This window comes from Haliotis rufescens, unplaced genomic scaffold (assembly GCF_023055435.1).
Source record: "Haliotis rufescens isolate VD_foot unplaced genomic scaffold, xgHalRufe1.0.p SCAF_60, whole genome shotgun sequence".
NCBI classification, from domain to species: domain Eukaryota; kingdom Metazoa; phylum Mollusca; class Gastropoda; order Lepetellida; family Haliotidae; genus Haliotis; species Haliotis rufescens.
This window is the reverse complement of record NW_025964335.1, coordinates 483,141-503,011: the sequence shown is the minus strand read 5'-3', so window position 1 is coordinate 503,011 and position 19,871 is coordinate 483,141. Positions and strand designations below refer to the sequence as shown.

The following is a 19,871-nucleotide window of genomic DNA, read 5'->3' as shown; positions in this document are numbered from 1 at the left end:
GTCAGATTTTTAAAGAATTTCATGATCATGGTGGCATAAGGTGCACCAACTCACTTTGCAGAGTTATGTCCCTTTGCTGTGCCTGGATCCAATTCACACACGCGAAGGAATTTTTTTAAAACCAGAAATAACCTTACCCAATTCGGCCTTCTGTTTAAAGACACCAGGTTTTCAAATCCTCCATCAGTGTTTACGAACTGTGTCAGGCCGAAGACAGACAGCAAATCTCAAAGTGCCAAGCAATTAGCAAGGAACTAAACGAACTGCAGGATGTTTAGATTAAAGAAAACTGCTGGACAAATACTGAAGGGTGTTATGTTCAACAAAGGGACCTGACCATTTCACTTACATCACGAATATCTTGTCTCAGAGGAGGAGCTTGCTTGCGAAATTGGCAGTCCCGCAGGTTTGTTGTAAGTGTTTGAACATTATTTTGATTTTATGCAAGGATAGACAAGCCACTCATAAAAATGTTCGGTGTGCCCATTGGAATCAAAGTGTGCCCATTGGAATCAAAGTGTGCCCACTGAAATTAAAGTGTGTGCCCATTGGAATCAAAGTGTGCCCATTAGAATCAAAGTGTGCTCATTGGAATAAAAATGAGCCCATGGGAATTAAAGTGTTCCCTATGAAATTCAAGTGTGCCAATAGGAAGAATAATTTGATCCATTTGGATGTCATCATCTAGATGTCACTTCAGCTAGATAATAATAGGACCAGTTCTAATTTTATAAATTTGCATCCTTCCATTACATTGAGATTAATTCTACCGTTTTAATACCAAAATTTATTTTGTGTGTCATAATGTGCACTAAGTCCGTTGAGATGTTTATCATTATCTTTGTGTTTGTCGCTTTATTTGTGTTTTTATATCATAAAAATAGTCACGATACATTGCTGTTGAAAATATATTGTTTCTGATGTTTTTTTATCACACCTTTACCTTATTCTATAGTTTGAAAGCATTATTCCTCACAAAGATCAATTCCATATTTTTTATTTGTGCAGCTATAATGAATATGTGTTTGAAAGCAACAGATTATGTTCAAGTGCTATTGAACTAATTAATGAAACAAAACTAAATTGAGAAGGTACTAAATACTTATAACAAACATTATTACATAAACACTAGATGAGATCTGTGAATACCTAAATAATGTATTTTAAAGTAGTTTCTTTTCTCATAAACAAATTATGAAACTTGAAGTGTTGATAACATATCTTCCAATTTACAGAAATGTTCATAAAATAGTTTAAAATACAATGAATTCTGTTAGGTAAAATCTTAAAATTATGAAAATCTTTTGCAAATGATTAACAGTAACTACAAAACATTCTCAATCCTTAAGAAATAATTAAACCCAGCACTTTGATAAGTTCAACGACAACAGATGGGGATGTTAAAAAAAACAGACTGATACAACAATCTATTTCTCGACTATTCCACTGGGCGTCATGTTTCAAAATAACACAGCTCTGTCTTGTACTAAAGTCAGTCCGTAACCATGGTAACATGACTGAGTCCTGCTTGAAGCGCCATGCCCTCATTACAAACTTGATGTTTCATCCCCATCCTCACTGTCTTGACTCATTAGCTGCCAGATATAGCAGGCTACTGGCTATCATTACCTGGCTACTGAAGGCAGGCTACTTCTGCTTGTCTACACATCTGACTGGACTCAGGCCAAATGCCAGTCTCAGCAATTATGATTCAACCCCCAAACCCATTTTTTTAGGATTTTTGTCGGTGACAGAATCCATTTGGTCAGCACTCAAGGATGTACATTTTTTCTCTGAAAGAATGGCCCAAACAATTTCAATTTTTTGCACAACATATATTTTCAAGCACACCCAGTATGTATGTCAAGTGAAAGGTTTTGTTTCTTTAACCTTTATGCAAGCGCCAGACAGGGTAACAACAAGTACCATTTTTTAAAATCGTTTAGTATGACGCAGCCAGGGATCGAACCAATGATCTTTCACTCTCAGCGCTATCTATCCATATTCCATTCATGCCTTCCCTATCTATCCATATTCCATTCATGCCTTCCTTATCTATCCATATTCCATTCATGCCTTCTCTATCTATCCATATTCCATTCATGCCTTCTCTATCTATCCATATTCCATTCATGCCTTCCCTATCTATCCATATTCCATTCATGCCTTCCTTATCTATCCATATTCCATTCACGCCTTCTCTATCTATCCATATTCCATTCATGCCTTCTCTATCTATCCATATTCCATTCATGCCTTCTCTATCTATCCATATTCCATTCATGCCTTCTCTATCTATCCATATTCCATTCATGCCTTCTCTATCTATCCATATTCCATTCATGCCTTCCCTATCTATCCATATTCCATTCATGCCTTCCTTATCTATCCATATTCCATTCATGCCTTCTCTATCTATCCATATTCCATTCATGCCTTCCCTATCTATCCATATTCCATTCATGCCTTCTCTATCTATCCATATTCCATTCATGCCTTCCTTATCTATCCATATTCCATTCATGCCTTCTCTATCTATCCATATTCCATTCATGCCTTCTCTATCTATCCATATTCCATTCATGCCTTCCCTATCTATCCATATTCCATTCATGCCTTCCTTATCTATCCATATTCCATTCACGCCTTCTCTATCTATCCATATTCCATTCATGCCTTCTCTATCTATCCATATTCCATTCATGCCTTCTCTATCTATCCATATTCCATTCATGCCTTCTCTATCTATCCATATTCCATTCATGCCTTCTCTATCTATCCATATTCCATTCATGCCTTCTCTATCTATCCATATTCCATTCATGCCTTCCCTATCTATCCATATTCCATTCATGCCTTCCCTATCTATCCATATTCCATTCATGCCTTCTCTATCTATCCATATTCCATTCATGCCTTCCCTATCTATCCATATTCCATTCATGCCTTCTCTATCTATCCATATTCCATTCACGTCTTCTCTATCTATCCATATTCCATTCATGCCTTCTCTATCTATCCATATTCCATTCATGCCTTCCTTATCTATCCATATTCCATTCACGCCTTCTCTATCTATCCATATTCCATTCATGCCTTCTCTATCTATCCATATTCCATTCATGCCTTCCTTATCTATCCATATTCCATTCATGCCTTCTCTATCTATCCATATTCCATTCATGCCTTCCCTATCTATCCATATTCCATTCATGCCTTCTCTATCTATCCATATTCCATTCATGTCTTCTCTATCTATCCATATTCCATTCATGCCTTCCCTATCTATCCATATTCCATTCATGCCTTCTCTATCTATCCATATTCCATTCATGCCTTCCTTATCTATCCATATTCCATTCATGCCTTCTCTATCTATCCATATTCCATTCATGTCTTCTCTATCTATCCATATTCCATTCATGCCTTCTCTATCTATCCATATTCCATTCATGCCTTCCCTATCTATCCATATTCCATTCATGCCTTCTCTATCTATCCATATTCCATTCATGCCTTCCTTATCTATCCATATTCCATTCATGCCTTCCTTATCTATCCATATTCCATTCATGCCTTCTCTATCTATCCATATTCCATTCATGCCTTCCTTATCTATCCATATTCCATTCATGCCTTCCTTATCTATCCATATTCCATTCATGTCTTCTCTATCTATCCATATTCCATTCATGCCTTCTCTATCTATCCATATTCCATTCATGCCTTCTCTATCTATCCATATTCCATTCATGCCTTCTCTATCTATCCATATTCCATTCATGCCTTCCCTATCTATCCATATTCCATTCATGCCTTCCTTATCTATCCATATTCCATTCACGCCTTCTCTATCTATCCATATTCCATTCATGCCTTCCCTATCTATCCATATTCCATTCATGCCTTCCCTATCTATCCATATTCCATTCACGCCTTCTCTATCTATCCATATTCCATTCATGTCTTCTCTATCTATCCATATTCCATTCATGCCTTCTCTATCTATCCATATTCCATTCATGCCTTCTCTATCTATCCATATTCCATTCATGCCTTCCCTATCTATCCATATTCCATTCATGCCTTCCTTATCTATCCATATTCCATTCATGTTTTCCCCATCTATCCATATTCCATTCATGCCTTCTCTATCTATCCATATTCCATTCATGCCTTCCCTATCTATCCATATTCCATTCACGCCTTCTCTATCTATCTATATTCCATTCATGCCTTCTCTATCTATCCATATTCCATTCATGCCTTCCCTATCTATCCATATTCCATTCACGCCTTCTCTATCTATCCATATTCCATTCATGCCTTCTCTATCTATCCATATTCCATTCATGCCTTCTCTATCTATCCATATTCCATTCACGCCTTCTCTATCTATCCATATTCCATTCATGCCTTCTCTATCTATCCATATTCCATTCACGCCTTCTCTATCTATCCATATTCCATTCATGCCTTCTCTATCTATCCATATTCCATTCATGCCTTCCCTATCTATCCATATTCCATTCATGCCTTCCCTATCTATCCATATTCCATTCATGTCTTCCCTATCTATCCATATTCCATTCACGCCTTCTCTATCTATCCATATTCCATTCATGCCTTCTCTATCTATCCATATTCCATTCATGCCTTCTCTATCTATCCATATTCCATTCATGCCTTCCCTATCTATCCATATTCCATTCACGCCTTCTCTATCTATCCATATTCCATTCATGCCTTCTCTATCTATCCATATTCCATTCATGCCTTCTCTATCTATCCATATTCCATTCATCCCTTTCCTATCTATCCATATTCCATTCATGCCTTCTCTATCTATCCATATTCCATTCATGTCTTCCATATTCATCCAAATCCCATCCAAACCTCCATACCTTATTCATCTAGGTCATGTTAATCCCCTCTCTATCCATTGATCCATTCCCTCCTTTAAATCTATCATTTACAGTTTTTCATACCCTTCTCCACAAGACATCTTCACCTCTCATCCAATCCCCATCAACCCATCCTGCAACAACTTCCCGTACAGCAAAATCCATTCATTTGTTCCTGAGAACTTCATTCACAAGACATCAGCGCTTTTTCCCTCCCCCCACCCACCCCATCAACAACATAAGCATGACATTTGCATTTTCTCCAACACAGGAGAAAAAAACCGAACAGGTTCAACAACAGTTAGCGATGATGTCATAACAATTCGGGGAAAACCTGGCCTCATATTCCCATCGTGGAACGTTCCACATGTTCTTGCCAAGTGCCATCCGCTAACAAGGAAATAATCACCTTGTTGTTTATCTTTACAGATTTGTGGCAACCTCCCCACGAGAGAATAAATGCCATATTGCTGTACAACGTTGATTGATTAGTTTTGCCCGACTTGCTGGAATTGATTCCTTTATCGTTTAGTAATACCTGGCATTTTCTGGGTCGCGGGTCACAATAGCACACTGTTGCCTGGAATTCCTGTCACAGGATTTGAGGGAGGATGTATTAAAGCTAAATGCATCTTGTGGAACTGTCTGAGGTTCCTATATTCATGTCTGCTGGGACTTATTGCATTACACTGATGCCAGAACAAAAGATTGCCGGTCTGCCGTGACCTGAGTCGAGATCGATACACTTTGGAAGGCTATTGTTGCGTGGATTATTCAAGCCCAAACTTATAACACAATCTGGTCGCCCTGTCCGACACATCCAAAACAGATCTACAACCAATATTTAAACATGCTTCACATTGAACGTGTCTGATTATTTCATTTCCATATTTTACGGATAACACTATGAATGCTGTATACGCTCAGAGACTATATACTGGTATATGGTGAGGTGAGGTGAAATGGGGTTTAACGTCGCATGTTTGTGTGGCTCCTTGTACTAGTCTGGACTGATGCCGATTTATAGTGCTAGCACACTGAGATACCATGCCACAGTTTAACATAAATACCCCACTCAGACACAGTATACTGACTCCGAGCCAACCAGTCCTTGTTTTAGCCCCTTAATGCCGAGCGCCAGACAGGGTAACAACAAGTACCATCTTTTAACGCCTTTTGGTATGATGCGGTCGGGGATCGAACCCCGGACCTTCCGCTGAGGCGGTCTACCGGTATATGGTCTCTGATTCGCTGTATTAAGCACCTTGCTCCAGTAAGTGCCTCCTGATCAACTTCTAAACAAATCTGGATGTAATCTTCATACGCAACCAATACTATTAAAGACCAAATGTTTACCTGACAGTCCATATGTTCTTGTATATATCACAGATTCTTTTACAGAAAACAATCTCTCAACTAAGTCTGTTCAATACTGATTAATCTACAACAAAAAATGTAACTTTTGGTATATAATTTAATAAGCGCCGCCTTTGTCAAGTTTTTATGTACCTGGGCGCATATTACAGTAAATACAGTAAAGGTAATAATTTCATAACATGATCATTTTTTACATATTTTTGTTTTTATTTATTGGAAATTATAGGAAATACACCTCCATCCTGGAGCCCTTTGTCTGCCTACTGCATGTTGTCGTACTGAAATAATATAAATTATTCTGGTATAATATTTTAGGGCTTGGGATGAGGCAGGTCTGTAAATTCTTCATAAATTGCCTGGAAGTTTGGCCTGGAATGCACACAATATCGCCAGATCCTTCCACTGGTTTTCAAACAATCCACCATTTCATAATGTTCTTGTTCTCCGGGACAGGGGGAAACCATCTTGTATCAAGGTTTTACGTGACTCACAAACTTCCAAAATAACTGCCTACCCGCCTGCCGGTGCCTGGTAACTTTTCTGTCAGGCTGCATGAAACTGTCCTCCACCTGTCTGGCTGTCTGGCAGATAATTTTAAAACTACTTTCATATTCCTCGTAGATTCTCAAGTAACTGTTTGCATTATTTCACCTGACGCAAGACGCGATTTGTCTCTCATGTTTCGCGATTTTTCAATATTAATTATGTCCGAATGCACAGAGGTAATTTGGAAGATGGCCAGGCAACATTTATGGGTCACCTGCCCGACTGTCTTGTTGGGTTATAAACATTTTTCAAACACTGCTCAAAATTGCAAATGGACGCAGAAAAAAATATACTGTGTCTTGAGGGACACGCTGTGATATTGTAATTGTACCTACAGCACATCAAGTGTAGTTATGGCGTCTGTCATTTCACCCATTTCACCCATCAATCATGACCACAGTCCACATGATCATTGATTCGTTCCTGGCTCTCAAGTACCGTATTCAACGTAATAAGCGTCCCGGTCTAATAAGCGCCCACGGCGATATTTGCTAATATAGGGCAAGTGAACAATCCAAATTGGCACCCCTTCCGATTGATCAATGTACACAAGACTTATTTTTTCGCGAATAATACCCACTCGTGTGTTATATGCACCCTTAATTATGGGCAATCAAATTCTGGAAAAATATATCTGTCGTACATAAACATTTCAGGCTGTCAGCATAAACCACGAAATCTATCTTTCAACCCTGGTTTTTTCACCAAAATAATATTTTAATAAGAGCCCCCTATTTCTAATTTTGAGAGCGCCCTGGGCGCTTATTACGTCGAATACGGTAATTATCTAAACAGACAGTACACTACACCATTTCATTACTTTACAGGACCCTCATAGTGCCTGCCCGGGCTGTTTATTGAGGTCCCCGGGACCTCCACTTCAGTAAGCCAAGCTAAAATCCTGCTGTATGTTTGTCATAAAAAGCGGCTTAACGGATCGGGTGGTCAGGCTGGGTGACTTGGTTGATGTGATATCCCAATTGCAGGGACCAACGCTCATTATGTCATTCACTGGATTGTGTGGATTGTCTATGTGGCTGGAATATTACTCGGTGTGTCGTTAAATAACAAACAAATGAAACAAACTTCAGGTTGCCGCCTATATAAGTCTGTGTCTGAGTAACGGGAGACAGTTGATCTTATCATTAAACAGTATAAGTCTGGCTGAGGATGCACATATTGCTGCCTGCCTCGCCAGGTTCAGACTGTTTGTTTGTTTGTTTGTTGATTAACACCAAACTCAGCCATATTCCAGCTATATGACGGCAATCTGTAAATAATTGAGTCTGGACCAAACAATCCAGTGATTGATATCATGAGCATCGACCTACGCAATTGGGAAACGATGACATGTATCAACCAAAACAGTGAGCCTGACCACCTGATCCTGTCAGTCGCCTCTTATGATAAGCATAGTCGCCTTTTACAGCAAGCATGGCTTGCTGAAGACCTATTCTACCCCAGATCTTCACTGGTACTGTTTGTCTGGAGGAATGTACAATCCTGTCCTATTCGCCATTGACACAATTTGCATAAAAAACAAGGGTAAACTGCCAGGAGAAAAATATAGCTAACACTGTAATTCTATTTATTACAACATAACATTGCAGAAGTCTAGCTAGTACTCCCAGATCCGGGTTAGAATAGGTCATCAGCAACCCATGTGTACCGTATAAGGCGATGATGCTTGTCGTAAGAGGCGACTAACAGGATTGGGTGGTCAGGCTCGCTGACTTGGTTGATGCATGTCATCAATCCCAATTGTGTAGATTGATGCTCATGATGTCAATAACAGGATTGTCTGCTCCAGACTTGATTATTTACAGACCAATGTCATATAGCTGGAATATTGCTGAGTGCAGCGTTAAACCACAAACAAACAACCAATGCTTGTACTCCCCAAAAGATTCCAAAACGAAATAGTAAATACATTTCTCCATTTTTATAATGATTAAGACAAATGGAAATTACCTAAGGATTATTGCATCCATTAGAAAATGATGTGGTTTAGATTAATTATATTAATGTGAACTAGTCTCAGGGATAATCTCATTTCTTTGACTGAGATTTATATACAGTTAATGCATCCTTCGAAGATCACTCAGAACATAAAAAAGTAATTCTTGAAATTCTAAGAGCATTTCCTTTTCATTTCAGTGCATCTGAACAATTTTATCTATTTATTTTATTTAATTATAACTGTCACCTCGACATGATTTAGACTATTTTCTAGGAACATAGTGTGTCATCTCTTTCATCTTCAATACTCTTCCAAAGATCCAGATCACAAAGATGAGATGCGGGACTGACGGCACTGGTAATGCTGCACCCATTCATCAGCTGTGCGAGCACCATCACCTGTTTCCTGTCACATGACAGGTGTCAGTGTCATCATGGGTTCATCAGAGATGATCATCATGAATAATTGTGAATAACCATGCCACAATGTTTCGTAACCATGGCAACCTTAATGATAGATTGTAAAAGAATCAGGAATATGTAACAACAGAAGTATTGATTTGGGTTCCATCTTGTGTGATAATGTACAACATGACTTGATATATCAATTGAATATATCCAGCACATTTAGTGCTGGTGCACTTCAGATGAAAGTCTGCGAAATAAATGGTTATATGATTTGGATGAGTAAGAAAGTACTCCCCCAAATGATACGGACAAATTAATTTTCAACAATGTTGTACATTTAGTCATAAATCAACTATTTCAATTAAGTCAGAAAGGGCTATGAACAATATGTTTGCATGTATTTTTGCTGGTGTCCGAAAACAGATTTCCAGATAGTGAGTGAGTGAGTGAGTGAGTGAGTGAGTGAGTGAGTGAGTGAGTGAGATAGTGAGTGAGTGAGTGAGTGAGTGAGTGAGTGAGAGAGTGATCGTTTGAGTGAGTGAGTGAGTGACATTGTCTCCACCTTTACCAATAGTCAATCTACATGATAGTCGATCTGTCTGGAACAAATATATCCAATACAGCCCATGCAAGTCTATAATAGTTTTTATCATATTTTATCAAGTTAATTTAACAACTGTTTTTTCCTACAAAATATGTTCACTTCAGACACTAGATGTTAGTCTAGCTGAGCACAGCAATGGACACCAAGAACTCGTTTCACTTCAAATTATAAACAGATACAACAGGAAGCAAACACAAATAGAATCAACCCCAAGTGTGGATGATGCCTCAAAACATACAAACATCCAGTTGCTATGGTTACTGATTTCAAAGTTTTTAAAACTCTTTTTAATGCTCATGTAAGATGTGAAATTTTCAAGTAGACTTCACGTCTGTTTAGTCTGATAATCAAGACTGGTTATTCTCTGGTGTTGATGTTTCGCATTTATAAAGGAATGACACTGACTTTTTTCAGAAATGCCAACATCATCTAATTAACAAGTCTTGTAAGCGTCATCTTATTCACCAGTAATGTAAACATGGGTAAAGCTTTTTTTAAAGGGGCGATGCACTTATATAAAATAAAAAACAAGACGAATGAAAGTCTTTCCCTCAGAAAATAATGTGTGCTCATACGCCAAATATTAGTCAAGTAATTGTTATATTTGTTGAAGACACCAAATGATTCGGTTGTTTGTATTTTATACGTTAGCATAATTAGTGCGCTTCAAGACAGAGCCCAGGTGTGGTAGTGGATCGGAGAATGCCTTGCATATGCATTAACGTCAGGGTCACATCGACCGCAATCTACATATCAGCAACTGTAGAACGAGGACGGTGATTCATGGGAGTAACGCAGATTCAGAAGGGTGTGATAAAACGAATGTCAAATTAACTTAATATAAAATCATCATCATCATCATCATCATCATCATATTTAGTGACATTGTTTATGATTTTAACACACTGTTTCATGTTATATCACCTTGCATATGGTATTAGTACTTGTTTCAAGTCATCATCATCATCATCATCATCATCATATTTAGTCACATTGTTTATGATTTTAACACATTGTTTCATGTTATATCACCTTGCATATGGTATTAGTACTTGTTTCAAGTTATAAAACACTGTTTGCAGTATTAATACTAATTTCAAGTTTTAACATCATGTTTAGGGTATTACCGTATTCGACGTAATAAGCGCCCCGCTCTCATAAGCGCCCACGGCGACATTTGCTAATATATTGGCTAGTGAACAATCCCAATTAGCACCCCTTCCGATTGATCAATGTACACAAGACTTATTTATTCGCGTATAATACGTACTCGTGTGTTATATGCACCCTTAATTATGGGCATTTAATTCTGGAAAAATATATCTGTCGTACGTAAACATTTCAGGCTGTCAGCATAAACCACGAAATTTATCTTTTTCCACCAAAATAACATTCTAATAAGAGCCCCCTATTTCTAATTTTGAGAGTGCCCTGGGCGCTTATTACGTCGAATACGGTAATACTTGTAAGTATTACACCTTGTTTGAGGTATTAATACTTGTTTTAACAACTTGTCTGTGGTATTAATAATTGCTTCATGTTTTAACAGCTTGTCTATGGTATAAATACTTGTTTCAAGTTATAACACCTTGCTTCATAAAACTATAAACTTTATCAGGACACTCGATGAGATAAAAATGTTATGTGACAAGACAGATTACCTCCATCTGAACCACAACTATAAAAATATTTCCAACCACTCTGATATTTCTCCTTGAGCCCCAAATGGCTTTGAAAGGTCTCCTATCATAGAGCATCGTACAATTCTTCATTAGCAGAAGAAAAATGGTTCAGGATCTGAATAATGACATTTGGCCACCGTTAAATCTGAAGACGCAGATGCTGGAGACATCATTAATCATGTGTTATATATATACAGGCCTACCAAGCTAGTACCATCTCGTGGAAATAGGAAATATACATATTGTCATGTGTTATATATACAGGCCTACCAAGCTAGTACCATCTCGTAGAAACAGGAAATATCCATATTGTTACGTGTTATATATACAGGCCTACCAAGCTAGTACCATCTCGTGGAAATAGGAAATATCCATATTGTTATGTGTTATATATACAGGCCTACCAAGCTAGTACCATCTCGTAGAAACAGGAAATATCCATATTGTTACGTGTTATATATACAGGCCTACCAAGCTAGTACCATCTCGTGGAAATAGGAAATATCCATATTGTTATGTGTTATATATACAGGCCTACCAAGCTAGTACATTCTCGTGGAAATAGGAAATATCCATATTGTCATGTGTTATATATACAGGCCTACCAAGCTAGTACCATCTCGTGGAAATAGGAAATATCCATATTGTTATGTGTTATATATACAGGCCTACCAAGCTAGTACCATCTCGTGGAAATAGGAAATATCCATATTGTCATGTGTTATATATACAGGCCTACCAAGCTAGTACCATCTCGTGGAAATAGGAAATATCCATATTGTTATGTGTTATATATACAGGCCTACCAAGCTAGTACCATCTCGTGGAAATAGGAAATATACATATTGTCATGTGTTTCACATGTCAAACCTCAACCTGGAACAGAGCCCGTAGTCGAAATTTAAATAATTTTTTTTAATTACTGTATTCAACATAATAAGCGCCCAGGGCGCTCTCAAAATTAAAAATAGGGGGCTCTTATTAGAATATTATCTTGGTGAAAAACAACAGAGTTGAAAGATTGTAAATTTCGTGGCTTATGCTGACAGCCTGAAATGTTTATATACGACAGATATATTTTTCAAGAATTTAATTTCACATAATTAAGGATGCATATAACACATGTATTATGCAAGAATAAATAATTCTTGTGTACATTGCTCAATCGGAAGTGGTGCTAATTGGGATTGTTCACTAGCCAATATATTAGCAAATATCGCCATGGGCGCTTATTACGTCGAATACGGTAAATGTTTTCACTAATTGTGTAACTTATTTTATGAAATTTTCAAGTTTAGAACATAGGTAACAGCTGTTAAATTAATTTATGACATAGAAACAAAGTTTTTATAAATATAGCTGTGTAAAGATCAACCTGACTTGGGTTATATTTTTTTTTATCACTTTGGAGCTTAAATTTTCACAGCGGTGGGGAAAATTGAGATAGGAACATTTTTCGTATCTCAAGTGGGAATGAAAATTCAGGGCGGGCGGAAGATAGGAAACACGGGAAAAAGTCCATGTTATTTCTACAGGACATTGAATTGTTCGTGAAAGGATAATAAACAGAACTATAGTGGGTGAAGTAGATATTGTCTTTTTGATGACTCCTTGTCTGAATTAAGAATACGTAACTGTTTCCGAGACAGATATTTCTGGAATCTTTGATATTTGATGTAACTGTCCTAATGAAGAAAGAAGGGGTTTAGCGTGTATGCTGCAGCACTTGATGAGGTTGTTAACTACAGTGTCAATTTTGCACTTTAGTACTGACAAACCAAGACACATAACCAGGGCAAACCTATGATTGTGGGTTTGAATCCCGGTTCGCCCCGATTATGTTTCTAGGTTTGTCAGCACCATACCCGTGCTCGTGGGTTTCATTGAAGTGGTAAACGTCTGAGACCTGCATCACTTCGGGCTTTCCTCCCACATCAAGCTGACACGCCGTGATATAACTCGAATACTGTTAAAAGCGGCGTTAAACCCAACTCACTCACTCACTCATAACCAGGGCAACACTGGGATTCAACCCACGATTTCAGAGTTCTTGGAAGCCAAAGGGACGCAACCCTGTCTAAGACATCTGGGAAAGCTGGGCCCCAACAAGGAACATGACAAAGATATTATTACAAAAATCACATTAGTCTGTATTTTTTGCTAAGTTAGCAGAGTTCTACACACTGAATCTGTCAATTCTTGTGCATGAAGTCTTGTTCGAATATATGTGTCTATTTTCAAGCCGAAAATGAAGCCATGACAAATGGCCTCTCAGAGACCAGTGCAACGTGATACGTGACATTGTCATTGATAGATTGCTGTGTCATGTGACTGTTTCAATCAACCAATCAGAATGCTGACATGGTGGTTATCCTTTTTGTTAATTGGAAAGGGCTACAGTTTGTTTTAAGATTGTGCACAAACATTTACTTCAACTTACGGCTATGATGTCATTTTTCGATCCATTATATAAAAAGAACTGATTTGAATAAGAGTGCATCCTAATTTCAAATTTCCTATGTTATTGTTACTGAGTACAGGTTTCTGTACACTTTATCTCCTTTGACCTTTCTCACCAGAATAAAACCTCACTCACTCACTCACTCACTCACTCACTCACTCACTCACTCACCAAAAGAGAAAAGTCAGTTATCTGTTGATCTTGACAGAAATACCTTTTTTTCTTTCCCCACTGTGTGTGTGTGATGTATGTGTGGTGTGTGTTTGTATGTTAGCGTGGGTGTGGGTGTGGTGCGTGTCTGTGTGTGTGTTTGTAGGTTAGTGTGTGTGTGTGTGTGTGTGGTATGAGTGTTTGTGTGGTGTGGGTGTGGTGTGGGTGTGTGCGTGTGTGTGTGTGGTGTGAGTGTGGTGTGTGTGTGTGGTGTGTGTGTGTGCATGTGTGTGGTGTGTGTGTGGTGTGTGTGTGGTCCGTGTGTGTGGGTGTGATGTGTGTATGTTAGTGTGTGTGTGGTGTGAGTGTTTGTGTGGTGTGGGTGTGGCGCGTGTCCGTGTGGGTGTGTTTGTAGGTGAGCGTGAGTGTTTGTGCGGTGTGGGTGTTGTGTGTGTCCGTGTGGGTGAGTTTGTAATTGAGCGTGAGTGTTTGTGCGGTGTGGGTGTGGTGTGTGTCCATGTGTGTGCATGCGTTCGTGTGTGGTGTTGGTGTGGTGTGTGTGGTGTGTGTGGTGTGAGAGTGGTGTGTGTCCATGTGTGTGAATGTTTGTTTGGTGTTGGTGTGGGTGTGTGTGTGGTGCGAGTGTTTGTGTGAGTGTGTTTGTATGCTAGTGTGTGTGTGTGGTGTGGGTGTGGTGCATGTCCATGTGTGTGTGTGTGGTGTGAATGTTTGTGAATGTGGTGTGAGTGTTTGTGTGTTTGTATGTTAGTGTGTGTGCGTGTGTGGTATGAGTGTTTGTGCAGTGCGGGTGTGGTGTGTGTCCATGTGTGTGCATGCGTGCATGTGCGGTGTTGGTGTGGTGATTGTGGTGTTGGTGTGGTCAGTGTCCATGTGGAAGTGTTTGTATGTGAGTGTGAGTGTTTGTGTGGTGTGTGTGTGTGTGTGTGTGTGTGCATGCATGTGCGTGTATGGTGTGAGTGTGGTGTGTGTCCATGTGTGTGAGTGTTTGTGTGGTGTGTGTGTGTATGTGTGTGTGCATGCACGTGCGTGTATGGTATGGGTGTGGTGTGTGTCCATGTGTGGGAGTGTTTGTGTGGTGTGTGTGTGTGTGTGTGTGTGTGTGCATGCACGTGCGTGTATGGTGTGGGTGTGGTGTGTGTCCATGTGGGTGTGTTTGTACGAGTGCATGTGCGTCATGGGAGTGTGTTTATTCCTCCAAAATAGTTACAGTTAAAACTTCAAATAAAACCTCTAAAACTGAAGGTCTGACATCTGCACAGTGAAGAACAATCCCATCCATAAAGCAGAAAAATATGGCCTGTCCTAAAGAAAAGCTAAAAAACAAATACCCTTGACTTTGATGAAAGAGAACAGTTAGCCAAAACAAACTACTGGTAGAATTCCACAGGGTATTGTCATGAATTAGCCAATCATTATAAAGAACAATAGCAAACTCCAGGGTCGAACATCTGCATTAATGAAGAGTGATTTTTGCACAAGAAATAAACAAATAAGACTCTTATCTTACACGAGGGAAAATGGCAGACTTGAAAAAAGGTTCTTTTGCTCAGTATGATGGAAATTCCATTAAGTCTCCAAGCCCTCTTCTTACATTTTTCTTAAAACAACACTGATCATACCAATTGAATCAGCGCCTTGAGTTGGAGGCTAGCGAGCTTCTTGCATGCTAACTTTAAACAGGCAAAAGCCCTTAATGGTTTGGTCGTAAGAACAAATGTTGATTAAGGTGGAGTTTGCATGTCAAGGGATGTTTTGTCTTGCTCGCTGCACAGAACTCTAAATGAGTCTAGCAAATGTAGCATTGTGATTCGCAGGTGCTCATTGATAACCCAAAACAGCAAGTCGTACCGTTATTTGTCTGCCTTGCAATTTGTCTCTTCAGCAACTAATGGCCTGTCGCACTTCTTTTGTTTGCTGTTTGAGATATATTCATGAGAAAGCTTCTTAATGTATTAGTGTCACATTTAGTTTCACGTCTTGTCAAAATACTGATAATAAGGTTGGTTTTTGCGGACGTGAACTTTCTCAGTAATTTTGTTTTTTTTTAGAAAGTCTGAAGGGATTATTTATTCTGTAAGTTTTCGAATACTTTCTTTATTTACTGTCACAGTCGAGCTTTTGATAAAGTCTCCTCATCCAAAAGTTGAGAGTTTTGGAGAAAGGTCTCAAGTTTTAAAAAAAACCATTTAATGAAATGCTATAATTAAACATATCACAAAAATCATCATCATCATCATCATCATCATTCCAAAAAAAGCTTACAATAGAACACCAGATACAGTACACACTATAAATAATATGACATAAGTGGTACAGGTATCATTGGTTTGTGTGTTGTTTAATGCCATCATCATCATCATCATCATCATCATTCCAAAAAAAGCTTACAATAGAACACCAGATACAGTACACACTATAAATAATATGACATAAGTGGTACAGGTATCATTGGTTTGTGTGTTGTTTAATGCCATCATCATCATCATCATCATCATCATTCCAAAAAAAGCTTACAATAGAACACCAGATACAGTACACACTATAAATAATATGACATAAGTGGTACAGGTATCATTGGTTTGTGTGTTGTTTAATGCCATCATCATCATCATCATCATCATCATTCCAAAAAAAGCTTACAATAGAACACCAGATACAGTACACACTATAAATAATATGACATAAGTGGTACAGGTATCATTGGTTTGTGTGTTGTTTAATGCCATCATCATCATCATCATCATCATCATCATTCCAAAAAAAGCTTACAATAGAACACCAGATACAGTACACACTATAAATAATATGACATAAGTGGTACAGGTATCATTGGTTTGTGTGTTGTTTAATGCCATCATCATCATCATCATCATCATCATTCCAAAAAAAGCTTACAATAGAACACCAGATACAGTACACACTATAAATAATATGACATAAGTGGTACAGGTATCATTGGTTTGTGTGTTGTTTAATGCCATCATCATCATCATCATCATCATCATTCCAAAAAAAGCTTACAATAGAACACCAGATACAGTACACACTATAAATAATATGACATAAGTGGTACAGGTATCATTGGTTTGTGTGTTGTTTAATGCCGCACTCAGCAATATTCCAGCTATATAACAGCTGTAGGTAAACAATCAAGTTTGAACCAGACAATCCTGTGATTGATATTATGAGCAAGGATCCATGCTGTCAGGGTACATTGACACACAATCAACCAACTCACCGATCCTTTTCATCTGAGCCACCCGATCTATTGTTTGGTCGCCTCTTATAACTAGCAATGGTTGCTAGGGACCAATTCTAACCTGAACCCCCAAGGTTTTTTTAAAAATATTAATAACATTGATATATACTGGTCGGCTCGGAGTCAGTATACTGTGTCTGAGTGGGGTATTCATGTTAAACTGCGGCATGGTATCTCAGTGAGCTAGCACTATAAATCGGCATCAGTCCAGACTAGTACAAGCAGCCACACACACACATACACGTGCATGCACGTCGCTATATAAGTGCAATAATCTTGGATGCGACGTTAAACCCAATTTCACCTCACCATATTAACCAATCACTAGACTTCTTTCAAATGAACTTCTGTAAGGAAACTCCATGCAGCAATAAGAGAACTCGCATTCTATGTTCCATGAGGAAATTTTATGTTGAGAGTTGTCAGGAAGCTAATACTAGTCATTAATCTTCGTTCTGTTGTATTTATTGGAATACAAACAAATCCAAACAGCTCACTCTAACATTCATTGTGTGTGTTAAATTGGCCAGTGCAACAATTATAATCAACTGTTTATATGAAACTGCCACCTGTGTGAAGATCAGTCCCCATGGACACAAATAAACTTGGTTGAAGCATGTCATCGTATCCTAATTGTGTGGATCGAGGCTCATGATGTCAATCACTGGATTGTCTTGTCCAGACTCGATTATTTACAGACCACCGTTTTACAACTGGAATATTGCTGAGTGCGGCGTTAAACAAAAAAGAAACAAACACGCATAAAGGTGACCCCATTCCGGAAAACAAGCAAAGCAAAGGTGACACGATACATCGGTGCACTGGGTCATGAGTTTTCTTGAGACGATACGATGCACGTTATGGTTTTTTTCAGTATCGATACAAGATGATCCACTTGCTAAAAATAAATTACTTACTACTCGTTTTTTGACCTCTTGGCGTTTTTGTGAGTCAAATATTGCAAAATGTGTTGTAATTAGTGTTTCAAGTTCACTACTGAAAAAAGCCACTACGAACATGAGTCTTCAGCTAGCTTTTCCTTTCGAACCTGGTCTGACATATTTATAGTCAAGACATTTCCACGCATTTTGCTGTAAATATGTGTCTCACGATACATATCGTATCGTGACCTATCGTATCGAGGTACGATGTGTAACGTGACCTTGCTGTATCGTTTCACCCCTTATACCATTACCTACTAATGTCCGCCGTAAAATCAAACATCTAGACCGACATGAAAGGAACCATTAATAATGTCCATTCGTCTTTAGTTATTTCAGGCAAGAGATGCCAAGAAACAGCTGATACTTGTCTGAGGTATTTTTGTATACATATCAAGGGGAGGTAAATCTAAACACTTCTCGATGGCATACCACAATGTATTGCTATGACCTGTGAACAAGCGCACCTTAATTAATGTCCTGTAAACTATATATGAAGAACCAACCAGGCTTTTCATCACCTCAATCCTCATTAAGTAAACAACTGGCAGTGAAGCTCACCTGCTGATTTGTTACCACACTCAGAGGAAGGTGGCCTATTCACTGAAGGGTAGTTATGTCCCTTAGATGTGCATGGATCCGAGTTTCAGATTTACCCTGATAATGATCCTTGGTTTGTGAGCTCCTTTCAGAGCTGATGAGTTTTAACTTAGTTGTAGAAGTTCTAAGATATCCGTCGCTTCCTTTCACATTAAGATGACATGCTGTGACATCAATGAAACAATGCATAGTGGTAAAATCTCAACTTGTTCCATTTCACTAAAATATCATCATCATCATCATCATCATCATCATCAGGGGCGGTCGGGTAGCCTAGTGGTTAAAGCGTTCAATCATCACGCCAAAGACCCGAGTTCGATTCCCAACATGGGTACAATGTGTGAAGCCGATTTCTGGTGTCCCCCGCCGCGATATTGCTGGAATATTGCTAAAAGCGGCGTAAAACCATACTCACTCACTCACTCATCATCATCATCATAATCATCCATTCTCTTCATCATCATCAACATCATCATCATCAACATCATCATCATCAACAACATCAACCAATGATACAGAATTTATATTGGTTGAATGTCCTCATGTGTATTCAATATGATCTAGGATGTGCTCACAACATGGGATTAACACCTGGCCAAGGAATGACAAGATCCCTTGACTTTCACAGGAATTCATCCCGGATCCAAAACTAAGCACCCATGGCAAAGAAATTTGGTGAAACATTCACCACTTCGCTGAAATCGGTCTGTGACATACAAGTATAAAGCCATAACATTAGTTATTACAACATAATATGAATTTGAAAATTTGTAATTCCACTCTGGGAAAATTTACTAACATTTGCTGCAGACATGGGGCCGAATATCAGCCTCTAAAGAGGCCTAGATCAATCCCGGCTTCCACGATTAATTCCGAACACTGACAATATCCTATTGCCAAATATATAAGTAGCATGTCAGCAAGTCTTGTATATACACAGTATCCAATCAAAATGAAAA

The 19,871-nt window shown here is 38.5% G+C and overlaps 1 protein-coding gene across 14 annotated transcripts in view; it reads right to left on the bottom strand.

Annotated features, from left to right (window-relative positions):
• Window positions 1–19,871, bottom strand: part of LOC124140753 (CUGBP Elav-like family member 3-A) — a 272,175-nt gene that overhangs the window by 146,497 nt on the left and 105,807 nt on the right. The gene's annotated exons all lie outside the window — the stretch shown is intronic.